Raw genomic sequence first — 14,763 nt, 5'->3', positions numbered from 1 at the left:
TGCCCTTTACTTCCTTTGTTTCCTCTCTTCATTTTTGGAGTGACGAGGAGAAGGACTATGGGTTGAATGTTTCTTCTTGGGAGGAGTTGGCAATCGTCTAGACCTCCGTCTTCGTGGAGCCACATCTTCATAGGAACTTAAAGTTTCATTACTTTCTTGCTCTTTGGATTCCTCCTCTTGTATGGGAGAGAGTCTTCTTTGGGGGTCTCTTCAAGAGGCCTCCTAAGCTCTCTCTCCTCTTGGAGAGGAAGGGAAATCCCATAAGAACGAAGTTGTTGATAACTTCGGCCTGCAAAGTAGGGTTGCCCAAAGCTTGCTGCAACAAGATAATTGACAAACATGGGGGACATCATCATTGGCACCTTCGTGTGAAAAATCAAAGTTATCAATGTTCATTCTACTCTCTTGGTTATTGTCAGCCATGTTAACAAAATTTGTGTACTTACTTAGTGTATGCTTTGGCAATTCAAAACCTTAGTTGCTACTCCTCTTAGCCTTTGATAATCAGCACTTAAGTATCTACACCCACGACTCGAATTGGTTAATTATAGAGAGTAGTAGAGTGGGTCTAATATTTCAGAGTTGCAGAGAGGGATAACTCTCCTTTCAGATTTCTTATGGATCAATAATGGTAAATCCGTAGGCAAGTCTAAAAAGACTCCATTATTAAGACCAAAGCTCTTGAGGTGTGCACCATATCTCACATAGTGGGCCCAAAAAAATTGATAATAGATCCCAGTTCCACTTACCCTAATATAATTAACAAGATAGACCATTGATAGGCTACTTAAGGACCTCTCTTCTTAAGCAAGAAAAGAGAAACCAAATTCTCTGATACCAATGTAATGGAAATAGCCTATGAACTTTGAGAGTAGCGGAATTAGGAAATTAGAGAAAGCATTTTTGTGAGATTACTTTGTGAGCATAGAGGATGAAATTAATTGATGGTAGCAACATAAACATAGTACTTAGTGAACTTGGCATGAACAATACTTTTGCAAGAGAGGGAGTTTAGAGAACTTGACAATAGTTGAGGACCGGATTTATGTGGAGACGATCCCCCCTCCAATAGGAATTTGTATTATAGATTCTCCCATTAAGAGAGACTTGGTACAATACAATCTTTGTGTTCCTTGTGATCTAGGTGATGCAATGAAGATGTAAAGCTTCATGCATCGTGAGCATAACATAAACTTTGCAAAAAGCATAAACCATCCCAAGAATCACTCCCAAGATCTCAACACCTTTGAAGGTGGAGAGAGCTAGCGAGGAATGAGGGTAGGGAAGAGGAAGAAGACACATTCCATAGGAGAAAGAAATAGTTGCTCATCACTTTCATCACTCTTCTTGCTAGCATACATAATATCATAGTAATGAAGATGGAGAATATGAAAAGCTTAAGCATTGTAGCATGGCTCTTGGTTGGATTTGCACTCCATAGCCAAGAGTGTTGGTGTAGGCTCTCAACTTCTCTACTAGCTTGGAGAAGGAGATGTATCTCTTGCACTTTTCACTTTACACCATGAGAGTGTGTGTGAGTGTGTGTGGGAGAGTATACCCCCGGAGCTAGCCCCCTTCTTTCTTTGGTCCAGCCCCCCTTGTAGCACATGCTTGAAGCTCATTGGACCCCTGCAACCCTAGCCAATCACATGTAAGATGCACTACAAGCAACAAGGGTAGCCTTGGGACATGTGTCACCCTTTCCCCTTTGAGAGAGAATTGACTTGTAATGGAATTGGCCTATTTGAGTAGCGGAAATTAATGAGAGTAATTTTGAGAAATGACTTTGTGAGCATAGCGGGTGAACATAATTGAAGATAGCAACATAATCATAGCAATTAGTTAACTTGGCATGAACAATACTTTTGCAAGAGAGAGAATTTAGAGAACATGACAACAGTTGAGGACCGGATTTAGTGGAGCCAGTCCCCCCTCCAATAGGCATTTGTATTATGATTTCTCCCATTAAGAGAGACTTGTTACAATACAATCTTTGTGTTCCTTGTGACCTAGGTGATGCAATGAAGATGGAAAGCTTCATGCATCACAAACATAACATAAACTTGAAGAAAGATTTAACTATCCCAAGACCTCAAACACCTTCGAAGGTGGAGAGAGCTAGCAAGGAATGAGGGTAGGGAAGAGGAAGAAGAAACATTTCGTAGGAGAAAGAATTAGTTCCTCACTTATCATAACTCTTGTTGCTAGCATAGTAATGAAGAAGAAGGAGATGGCAAGCTTAAGCATTGAAGCATGGCTCTTGGTTGGATTTGCACTCCATATCCAAGAGTGTTGGTGTAGGCTCTCAACCTCTACTTGCTTGGAGAAGGAGAGGGAGCTCTTGCACTTTGCATAGCACACAATGAGAGTGTTTGTGAGTGTGTGTGGGTGAGTATACCCTCTAAGCAACCCCCTAGCTTGCTTGGGTCGAACCCCCCTTGTAGCTCATGCTTGAAGCTCATTGGACCCCTCGAGGCCTAGCCAATCACAAGCAGGAGGCATTACAAGCAGCAAGGGTAGCCTTGAGACAAGTGTCCCTCTTTACCCTTTGAGAGAGAGGGCTAGATAAATGCTAAATCATTTAATTAAATCTCCTAAATTATAATTGGACCCCTTGGGTGGCCAACCAGGCGTCAGGCACACCATGAGGGCAACATGAGGAGGAACTTGACAAGTGTCCCTTTTGCTTTCTTTGTACCATGCATGCCTTGTGTGAGTGTGTGGGTGTTCTCTCTCATCCCCCCTCATGTAGGGCTCGCCCCCTCCTTGTAGGGATTGAATATTTGACTTTTTGACACCTCAAGCCCCTCATACATAGGCCCAGTTCCCACCACAAGCTTGGCCTTTAAGCACTTTAAGCTTGGGCTAGGTTCTCACCTTAAGTGCAACCCTAGCATCTCAAGAATCTCAATAATTAAGCACCTCAAGCATCTCAAGAACCTCAATCATCAATCACCTCAAGCACCTTAGTCATCAAGCATGACAAGCAGGACAAACACCTCGAGCTGGGTCTGGTTCCCGCTCCTCAAGCTCAGCTCTAGCTTACCTAAGGTCAAAGGCTTTTTACACACATTATTGGAGGTCCTCAATGAAGCTAACCCTAAGGTCTTATGCTCCATTTGTTATCCTCGCTCTTTGATAGACCAGCTCTCATTTGGGCCCCTTTACCATTGGCCCCATGTTGAGATAGATCTATAAGCACATGTCTATATCTTAACACTTGTTCCCGTTTATTCTCCCACATTAAGTGATCAATTTAATATGAGAAAATAATTTGGGTTGGTTAGATATTAGATATTAGATTTGATGAAGACAGGGCTTGATAAATGCAAAATCAAATAAATTAAATTATTGGACAATCGGTTTAAGGATACCTGGGCCTGCCTAATTCTAGATGATAATGGTAAGAGTATAAAAATCAAAGGTGAGATAGCCCGCTCGGATAGGCTTAAGAGATGCTCAATAAGATAGAGGAGGAGATGAAGGGGATGAGGGCCGGGTTTACATGACCCCAAAGGAAGAGAATGAGCTCCCAACATCTTCTTAAATCAATAGAGGAGCACGTGCGTCAGCTCCTTAAGCGGGCCAGGAAAATTGATGTAGGGCTCCCCTTTCTCAACGGAGTCCTCATTCCTCATGAGTTAGGGCCGCTGTTACACCCTCGCAGCACTTCATGGGTTTGCACAAGCTATGCAGATATTGAGATGGATATGTGTACACCAATGACCCCCATTCAGAAAAGCTTCCTCCTTACTCTGATGGATGGAGACGTCCTAAAGATAAAGTTGTTGAGAGACTTCATTAGGCTAGTCTTTACATTAGATACCGACGAGCAGTTCAATCTCTTTTTGTGGGGGCTTGAGGTCACGGGAAGTTGATCCTAATGGAGTTCTTGGAGTACCTCATAGGGGAAAGGTGCGAGACCCTAGATGTGAGCTGGATAGACAATCTATTTGAGCTGACACTTGTAGAAGGAAAGAACTTGTTGCTCTTCCCAGATGATACTCCAACTGAGTAATAGAGCCGCTAGCATATTAAAGAAGTTTCTCTCCAACGAGAGGGTAGAAGTAGAGGCTCAAGGGAGGCCCACTATGTCAGTTAAGCCCGGAGCCCATGCCTTATTTATAACCAATTGGAAGTGGCCCGATGTGGATCGATCTAGCGAGGGGAGGAGACGCTTCCTCTTTATACAAACACCCAGAAGAGTGACACACCACAATCCCATTCTTATTAAAAATTCTCAAGGTGGTGCAAGGGGGCTAGTGACTTGGGCCTTGTGAATGCCGCTCGACAAGACCCGGATAGGTCACGATGTAGAAGCCCTAAACGAGTTAACGAGAGACTAGAGGTAGGGCAGACTACTCAAAGCTAATAGAGTGGGTAACAAAAAAAGTGAGCTACGACCTGGGGGCCAAATCCTCACTAGGAGTAAAGAAGGTGCCACTCCTTGGGTCTCTCTGCGAGGATTATAACCCTTACGTAGATACGAATGGGATAGAACTAATTCCATTTAACCAATTTGTGGATGCGTTAAACGACATTATACAATCATGGGGATATTGCGACATTGTTATTAGGAGGAGATCTACAGGGAGAGTAGTGCAAGGGCTAAGGCTTGGTTATGGGGACCCCATAAGGAAGAACAAAATAACGGGTTTGATGTAGTACCTGATGGAAACTGATCCTTGGCCTGGGTTTAAGGAGGACAAGTAAGTATGGGAACGAGGAGGCTGTAAGACAGTTGACCACGTTGAAGGCATGGATGGTGTCGATAGTGCCGATATTTTTGAGATTTTATCTAGTAGGGAATACGTGGAGGGAGAGGATGATGTGCCAAAAACGGGAGGCTGGACTCTATCCAACGCAGGGGGGGGGGGGTCCTGGAAGAAGAACTAGCCGTTCATGAGAGTGAATGAAGGCGAGCCTCTGAATAATTAGCTAACCCACATAGAAGAGGAGAAGACCAAAAAATTCTTAGAGCAGTATTCGGAGCTTGGGGAGGCCTATCACGGGAAGGAGATATGGACAGAGGACTAGATGGTTCAGTGGGTAGTGTCTAATATCAAGGTAAGGGAGGGCCTAAAGGAATATGTGGGGGCCCTTATTTTTAGGCGGAGAATGCCCCTATGCAAACAGGTTACAAACTGCCACCCCTATTGCCTAGTACTACCTTGTCCCTCTTGCCTTATGCTCTCTCAGTCCAATCGGGCTCTGGGTTATCAAGGTTAGATGCCACCCCATATCGATACGAAGAGCTTGTTTATCTTCTCAATTGAGGAGAGCAAGGCTATAACCAACACATGTTATCTACTCTTCCCTTATTTAGCCTGGGAGACCGCCCATATTTCTACCGTAGAATGCCCCGTTTAACACCTCTTCACCACCTCATATGCGGAGCTTCCTAGTTACTCGTGACTCGTGCCAAATAAAGGCTTTGGTACAGACACCCTAGACAACCTAAGAGGTGACCTCAAGAGGGGTCATTTGGCGGGTAATCAACCAGCTCATTCTCCCTAGTGAGATTACCTTGGAGGAGACCGACATGGTTGCATGCTACACCGACATCTATGCGGGCCTCATGAGCCAGACTAAGGCACCCAATAAGTGGGAGGTCTACCATTCCTGGTCCTTATGGTCCTTTGTTATGGAAAAGTGGGGAGACAAGTGCCCCAAGCCCCTCTTGAAACAGATCCTCTACTTTGGCCTAAATGGGGCTAGCTTGACTAGTCACAGGGGTGCTATCTCATTGAGCATTAAAGAGGCACACCAGACATCCCTGTCAATTGACCTCATTGGATTTCAGAAGAAGATCTTGGGGCACCCAATGCTATGAGAACTCACCCTTTTTCACAATATGGTGGGCTCCAGGAACCTGGTCTATGTTCCCTCCCAGATAAATCCATAGCACGAAAGGCTAGAAGAGGAGTCTCTTCTGAGAACCCACGCAGCCTCTACCACAATGGGTTGCTTACCTCTCCTATACTCGCCTCCCATGAAGTTGTTCTTCTAATGCATCTTGTTTTTTACTTGGAAAATTCTCTCTTGGGGATCCCAATGAGCCTAGAGAACGACGGGTTGGTCCACCTTACTTGACGTTCCAGCTATCTTTTCGATAATAGATCCCAGAATTATGCTAATATTATTAACAAAATCATCATTAATAGGCTACTTAAGGACCTCTCTTCTTAAGCAAGAAAAGAGAAACCAAATGCTCTGATACCAATGTAATGGAAATGGCCTATGAACTTTGAGAGTAGTGGAATTAGGAAATTAGAGAAAGCATTTTTGTGAGATTACTTGTGAGCATAGAGGGTGAACTTAATTGATGGTAGCAACATAAACATAGTACTTAGTTAACTTGGCATGAACAATAATTTCGCAAGAGAGAGAGTTTAGAGAACTTGACAACAATTGAGGACAAGATTTATGTGGAGCCAGTCCCCCCTCCAATAGGCATTTGTATTATAGATTCTCCCATTAACAGAGAGTTGGTACAATACAATCTTTGTGTTCCTTGTGACCTAGCTGATGCAATTCAGATGGAAAGCTTCATGCATCACAAGCATAACATAAAATTTTCAAAAAGCATTAACTATCCTAAGCCTGAGTCCCAAGGCCTCAAACACCTTTGAAGGTGGAGAGAACTAGCGGGGAATGAGGGTAGGGAAGAGGAAGAAGAAACATTCCATAGGAGAAAGAAATAGTTCCTCACTTATCAACACTCTTCTTGCTAGCATACATAATATCATAGTAATGAAGATGGAGAAGATGAAAAGCCTAAGCATTGTAGCATGGCTCTTGGTTGGATTTGTATTCCATGGCCAAGAGTATTGGTGTAGGCTCTCATCTTCTCTATTAGCTTGGAGAAGGATATGGAGCTCTTGCATTTTGCACTTCACACCATGAGAGTATACCCCCAAGCTAGTCCCCTTCTTGCTTTGGTCGACCCCCCCTTGTAGATCATACTTGAATCTCATTGGACCCCTGCAAGCCTGGCCAATCACATTCAGGATGCATTACAAGCAACAAGTGTAGTCTTGGGACAAGTGTCCCCCTTTCCCCTTTTGGAGAGAGGGCTTGATAAATGCAAAAACGATTAATTAAATTAACTAATTTATCATTGGAACTCTTGGGAGGCCAACCAATAGGCTTTAGGCACACCATGGGCATGTAAAGAATGAGGATGCAAGAGAGCTACACAAGACAAGCACAAAGCACACAGAGATGGAAAGCTTCTTCTTCTTCTTCACAGAAAAGAGAGTACAAAATGACTAAGTGCTAAAGCTGAAAAGTAGCACATATGTACATGCGGTCACTAAGTGTGAACTCGCTAGAAGCGTACTAGGCTGGCATAATAAGTGTAGTCCAGCTGTAGAATCACTGGCAGAGATCCTCCGTGTCGGTCACCTAACGCGCCAGTGAGTAAATGCCGTAAGCGGCCAAGACCCGTAGTGGATGCCAGCTCAAGGTGTAGAGCTCGACATCTCAACACTCCCCCTCGAGCTCTGCATGTCGCAGAGTCCAAGCATAGTCCGGAAACGTCGAAGCTTCTCAGCTCCGAGGGCCTTGGTAAAGATATCCGCTATCTGCTCCTCTGTGCTGACGTAGACCAAGTCAATGTCGCCTGCCAACACTCGCTCTCGAACGTAGTGGTAATGGACCTCTATGTGTTTGGTCCTGGCATGGAACACTGGGTTCCTAGCCAATTGCATGCTGCTGAGGTTGTCACAATGGATGAAAATCTGCTGGTCCACCTGCACTCCCAAGTCCTCAAGTAATGTGCGTAGCCAAGCTACCTCGCACGCCGCAACTGCTGCACCTCTGTACTCGGCCTCTGTGATCGATAAAGCAACCGTAGGCTGCTTTTTGCTGCTCCAAGTAACAGCAGCACTCCCAAAAGAGAACATGAACCCACTCGTAGATCTCCTATCAACAATGCTACCTGCCCAATCTGCATCTGTATACCCATACAATGCTAATGGTGCATCTGCTGCATAGAACAATGCGTAGTCAAGAGTACCTTGCACATACCTAAGTGTGCGTCGTACTCCATCCAAATGTGGCTTCTTCGGAAGCTGCATGAACTGACTCTCCAAGCCTACTGTGTAGCTCAAGTCTGGCCTCGTGATAGTCAAGTAGATTAGACTACCCACAATCTTCCTGTACATGTTGACATCCTCAACAACATCACCCTTCTCTGCACTCAGCTTTGCATTCACATCCAAGGGAATAGAAATTGGCTTACAATCAGCCATACCATACTTTGACAACATGTCCAAAGCATACTGTCTCTGTGATAGCCATACACCCTCTGGAGTCCTGATCACCTCAATGCCAAGAAAGTAGCGCAACTCGCCTAAATCTTTCATTTCAAACTCCTGTTTGAGAAGACCCTTCACATGGTCAATCTCCATAGCATTGTCACCAACAATAATAAGGTCATCTACATATATGGTAATGACCACAATCCCCACATCACTCTCACGTACATAGAGTGAATGATCAGCATGAGCTCTCCTAAAACCAATACTGACAAGATACTTGGCAATCCTGTCATACCATGCTCTAGAGCCCTGCTTCAAACCATACAAAGCTTTGAGAAGTCTGCATACATAATCTGGGTAACCTGGATCAACATAACCAGGTGGCTGATCCATATACACTTCCTCTTGCAACTCACCATTCAAGAAGGCATTCTTTACATCCATGTGATGCATAATCCATCCTCTAGATGCAGCCACTGCTATGACAGCTCTCACAGTCGTCATCTTTGCCACTGGAGCAAAGGTCTCCTCATAGTCTATGCCATACGTCTGTGCATAACCCTTTGCGACCAGCCTTGCCTTGTGACGCTCAATGTTACCATCAGCCTTATGCTTGGTTTTATACACCCATTTACAGCCAATAGCTTTCTTGCCACTTGGCAATGGCACCAACTCCCATGTGTCATTTGCTTCCAATGCAGCCATCTCTTCATTCATTGCATCATCCCAATGCACATTTCCAACTGCATCCTCAAAACATGTGGGCTCCACATCCTGTATCACCTTAGCCATGTAGGCTTGGTGATGCGCTAGATACCCATCATAAGTCAATTTTTGAACTGGATTTCTGACTCTATTAGATTTGCGCGGTCCTGGGTCACTCCTTTGCCCTCTAGCATCTTCTTGTACTTTCCTTACACTAGGTGTCCTGACAGCCGGAATTCCAAATTCCTCATCAAGACTTTGTTCAGAACCATCTGAATCCATGTCTACATGTGAAAAACCTGATGATGCATCAGCCATAAAGGGAGGTTCATCAACCTTTTCCTTTCCTTTTCGTGATACATTCCCTGTACCTGTTGGTGGAGTAACCTGCGTACGTAGTCTACCATTCCATGGTTTCTCAACAGAGCCACGAGAAGAGGACTCTTGTGGTCCACTCAAAACCTGTGACTGTGGCCTCACATTTTGTACAACCACATCATCTTTTACATCAGCCCCAATAGTGCCATGTGCATTACTGTACCAGCTGCTCATCTCATCAAAGACTACATCTCTGCTCACTCGTAATTCTCGTGTAGTAGGATTGTAGCACCTGTACCCCTTTTGTTCAAGGGAATATCCCACAAGAATACATTTCTCTGCTTTAGGATCCAATTTCCTACGCAACTCATCTGGTACATGCACGTAAGCTATGCAGCCAAACACTTTCAAGTGTGCCAAATCAGGCTTTGTACCTGTAAACTTTTCCTCAGGTGTTACATCATGCACCGCAGCTGTCGGTGTCCTGTTCATAATGTACACAGCTGTATTTACAGATTCAGCCCAGAAATGGTGAGGCATGTTCTTCTCATTCATCAATGCACGTGCAACCTCTGCAATGTGCCTGTTTTTCCTTTCTGCGACCCCATTCTGCTGTGGAGTATATCTGCATGTAAACTGCCTGTGTATACCATGCATTCGCAGAAAATCTGAAAAATCATTGGAGAAGTACTCTCCCCCTCCATCTGACCTCAATGTCTTGATTTGCATATCTGTCTCCTTCTCAATCATGACTTTGAAGTTTTGAAAGTGACCAAACACTTCACTTTTGTTACGCATGAAGTAGACCCATACTTTCCTTGTATGGTCATCAATGAAAGAGACATAATACCTGCAACCATGTATACTTGCAGTATCGGTTGGACCCCAAACATCTGTGTGCACCACCTCAAGTGGCTTTTTACATACATTGCGCTCATGTGGAAATGAGCCCTTTGACTGTTTTCCAAACTGGCATGCTGCACACACTTTATGCATACCATCCACCTTGAATTTGGGCAAACCTTTTACAATCTGTTTTAATTGCATGCTGCGCAATCTCTGCTCATTGACATGGCCAATGCGTTTGTGCCAAATGTCAACATCAGCCACAACACCTGTGCCCTGTGCAAATAATACAGCTTTTACCTCAGGCATGTCTACAGTCAGCGTAAACATTCTGCCCACACATTTGCCCTCTGTGATCAGCTTACAGCCATTCTGGAAATCTTCTACATAACAGCCATTTGGATTGAAGCGAACCTGCAAACCCTGCTCAACCATTTGTCCAACAGAAACAAGATTCTTTGTAATGTTTGGGACATGAAGTACATCTGCTAAGTACTTTGATTTCCCACTCTTCGTATTTAGAGGTATGTCCCCTACATGAGCAATGGGGTGAGCTGTGTCATCTCCTGTCTGCACATAGCCTGACACATCTGGTTTGCGCATATCTCTAAACCACTCTCCACGAAACGTCATGTGATTAGAGGCACCTGAATCCACATACCAAACATCATCTTGGGTGGAATTCTCTGCAGTCATTGTATTCATTACATGCTGCATAACAAACATGCGCTCGTTTTTGCTGTCATCTGCATCTCTGCTAGTAGATGCATAGTTGCCCTGTTCTCTCTTTCTACTTGCTTTTCCCTTTGGACAGTCACGTGACATGTGACCTCTTTCACCACAAGTCCAACATTCTCTACTATCTGGAGTATGTTGCTGCCTGCTTGATCCTGCACCACGACCTCTTTGACTCCCCCTGCCTTGAGACTGGTTTCCCCTGCCACCTGTATTGTTTTGATTTGATTGACCTTCCAGAAATTGGCCCCTGCAACCCCTTGGGCCTCGACCACGACCTCTACCTCTACCTCTGTTGGAGTTATAATAGAAGGCCTGTTCAGAATTATTTCTGCCATGAGAAGAAGATGTGTCAAGGTTCTTCTCCTCAAGAATAAGCATAGAAATCAAATCTTGGAACACGGGGATGTCGTCTCTTGTATTCATGGAAGACCTGAAATGTACATACTCATCTCCTAGACCATCCAAGCATGCACGGACAATGTCATCGTCTTCCACTGAGACTTTAATAGATCCAAGAGCCTCAATGATACTCTTGATCTTCAAAGCATAATCATTGATGGAGAGGTTGTTCCTCTTAACCTGATTTAGCTCTGACTTTAGTTGAAGCTTCCTGGCCTTGGTGTTCACCTCGAACACTCTGCCTAAGTTTTTCCATGCAATGGCGGGGGTTTCAGCATCCTGTAGATAGCCCATCATGCCATCTGTGATGCTCATAGAAAGCCAATACATCACTTTGCTCTGGCCTTGTTGCCAGTCCCTCAAAGCTTTCCTTTGTTCTGCTGTAGCATTTGCCTCGGGAATCTCTGGTTCCTTTTCATTGTCTCCTTCTACATAGTCCCAATAACCTTTTCCTTTTAGGAAATTTGTTATTCTGAACTTCCATGCAGGGTAGTTATTTTTCTCAAGCTTCTCAGTAACAATCTGGCTGAAACCGTCAGACATCTTGAAGCACCAAGACAAAATAGCTGCAATCTGCAAAAACCTGCAAATCTGCTGAACCTGCTATCGTGGTTCCTGTAACGCTTTCTACACTCAACGAGTGTCCACAATCAAGCGTTTCACAACGACTGTACTTGTACAGTAAATCTCTGTATACTGCACTTTGTATACTGAACGAAGGGATTGTGATGCTTTTGCTCTCTTGCCTGCACCAGGCTCTGATACCATGTAAAGAATGAGGATGCAAGAGAGCTACACAAGACAAGCACAAAGCACACAGAGATGGAAAGCCTCTTCTTCTTCTTCACAGAAAAGAGAGTACAAAATGACTAAGTGCTAAAGCTGAAAAGTAGCACATATGTACATGCGGTCACTAAGTGTGAACTCGCTAGAAGCGTACTAGGCTGGCACTATAAGTGTAGTCCAGCTGTAGAATCACTGGCAGAGATCCTCCGTGTCGGTCACCTAACGCGCCAGTGAGTAAATGCCGTAAGCGGCCAAGACCCGTAGTGGATGCCAGCTCAAGGTGTAGAGCTCGACATCTCAACAGGGCACAACATGAAGAGGACAAGTGTCCTAAATGCTTTCTTTGTACCAAGCTTGCCTTGTGTGAGGGTGTGTGTATTCTCTCTCTAGCTCCTTCTTGTAGGGCTCGCCCCCTCCTTGTAGGGATGTTTGACTTTGTGGAACCCCTTACCCTCAAGCTCCCTAGTCGGCAAGCACGACAAGCACCTCAAGCTAGGATAGTGTTCTCACAAGCACCTCAAGCTCCCTAGTCGGCAAGCACTACAAGCACCTCAAGAATCTTAGTCAGCAAGCACCTCAAGCACCTTAGTCATCAAGCATAACAAGCACCTTAAGAACCTTAGTCATCAACAATCACGACAAGCACCTCAAGCTTGGGCCGGGTTCCCACCTGAAGCTCAGCCCTAGCTTACCTAAGATCAAAGGACTTTTAACACTTACCTTTGGAGGTCTTTAATGTAGCTAACCGTAAGGTCTTTTAAGATCCATTGGGTAGCCTTGCTCTTTGACAGACCATCTCTCAGTTGGACCCCTTTACCATTGGTCCCATGGTGAGATAGATCTGTAAGCACATGTCTATATTCTAACCCTTGTTCCCGTTTATTCTCCCACATTAATTGACTAGTTTAATATGAGAAAATCATTTGGGTTGGTTAGATATTAGATTTTATGACACCTCCAATAGGCCATAAATAAGGAGTTGGCACCGGGATTAACCGACATTGCGGGCCTCCCTTTAGCCTCTACTATTACCCTCTCATTGGAAAGCTACTTCTTTCATACGCTGGTGAACGTATTACTCAGTTGTCAAGTAACATCTTGGAAGAGTAGCAAGGTCTTTCCTTCTACAAGTGTCATCTAAAATCAATTGGCTATCCGAATCAGAGGGTCTCGTACCTTTCCCCTAGGATCTACTTGAAGAGCTCTGTTAGGGTCGACTTCCTCGTGGCTCCGACCCCCCACAAAATGAGACTGAACTGCTCTCCAGTATCTAATGTAAAGACTAGCCTAAGGAAGGATCTCAACAAGTTATCTTTAGGACATCTCCATCCATCAAGGTAAGGAGGAAGCTTTTCTGAATGGGGGTCATTGGTGTACACGTATCTAGCTCAATACCTGCATAGCTAGTGAAGACCCACGAAGGGCTAGGCGGGTGTAACATTGGCCTTGACTCATGAGGAACGAGGACTCCATTGAGAAAGGGGAGCCCTGCATCAATCGTCCTGGCCCACTTAAGGAGCCGGTGCATGCACTCCTCTACTGACTTAAGAAGATGTTGGGAGGTCATTCTCTTCCTTTGGGGTCGTGTAGATGCGGCCCCCATTCCCTTCATCTCCTCCTCTATCTTATTGAGCATCTTGTAAGCCTATCCAGGCGGGCTATCCCACCTTTGATTTTTATACTCATACCAATGTTCGTCTCGAAGCAGGTAGGCCCATGTATCCTTAAACCGATCGACCAATAATGCCCCTATGTGGGCATCCAGCTCGAGGTCCAACTCTGTTCCTCTTATATCTTTGCCCACCTGTTCTTCTACTTGATTTTCAAGGATCCTTAATAGGTCAATCTCCTTTTCCTTCTCAAAAGGGAGGCTCCAAAGATAGCAAGATTGAAAGAGGAGGGTCTCCTTTTGCATAGCCCAGTTACCCATTGCCTGACCGTAAAAAGTGTTCCACTGGGTACCCTTAAGAATATGCACTCTAACCTCAGCTACGCAACCCTGTTGGGCGGGCCAGAAAGGATGCAAGAACATGCCTAACCCGGCCAAGGGAGTTCTCTTATATACCTCACGGCCTTCTCCTAGCATGGTTATTCTTTCATTGGAAAAATACTCCACTCAGACGCTTACTAAACACAAAATACCCTTCATAGGTTTATCCTAGAGGGGAATACCTCACCGCCAAAGATGAAGGCCACCTGAGGGAGTCCTCTCTTGTATAAAAGGACCGTCATCCCCAAGGTAGTTTCTAATTGTGGGTGTAAACCAGGGGTCGTCCACATCTATGAGGCAGATTTTGTGAGGGAGTGAACCCACCTCCAACCCTATAGATCCTCTGGGATCTTAGAGGGACTTTCTTATTTCAAAACGTTTGCAACTGCACGAGGAAGAACTCATTACCACTGATTTATGTTGGTTTATGATATTCTGAATTGCCATGCTATGGTGTACTCTCAAAGAGTTTGCCTATTGCATCATTACCAGAGGAGAATTCACATCCATTGAGAGAGAACCAAAAGGAATCCATGCCCATGACCACCATGGCTTCAATATCTTCTTGCTTGCAAGTGACAAGGGAAGAAAAACTACTCAAATTAGTACAAGTAAATGATGAAGTATGGTAAATGTACTTCTTAAAATTCAACCCTTTGACTAGGCTCCCTTAAAAGATTTTCCACTAAAAAAAGTGGAGGTAGAGCTAAATCCATG

General features: G+C 44.6%; 1 pseudogene; it reads right to left on the bottom strand.

Moving 5' to 3' along the window:
- Positions 1-13,216: 13,216 nt before the first annotated feature.
- On the bottom strand, positions 13,217-13,986 carry LOC147443950 (uncharacterized; annotated as a pseudogene).
- Positions 13,987-14,763: the final 777 nt, after the last annotated feature.

This window comes from Adiantum capillus-veneris, chromosome 13 (genome assembly GCF_014529385.1).
Source record: "Adiantum capillus-veneris isolate H3 chromosome 13, ASM1452938v2, whole genome shotgun sequence".
Classification (NCBI taxonomy): domain Eukaryota; kingdom Viridiplantae; phylum Streptophyta; class Polypodiopsida; order Polypodiales; family Pteridaceae; genus Adiantum; species Adiantum capillus-veneris.
Note: the sequence above shows the minus strand (reverse complement) of the source record. Positions and strands in the feature narration are given on the sequence as shown.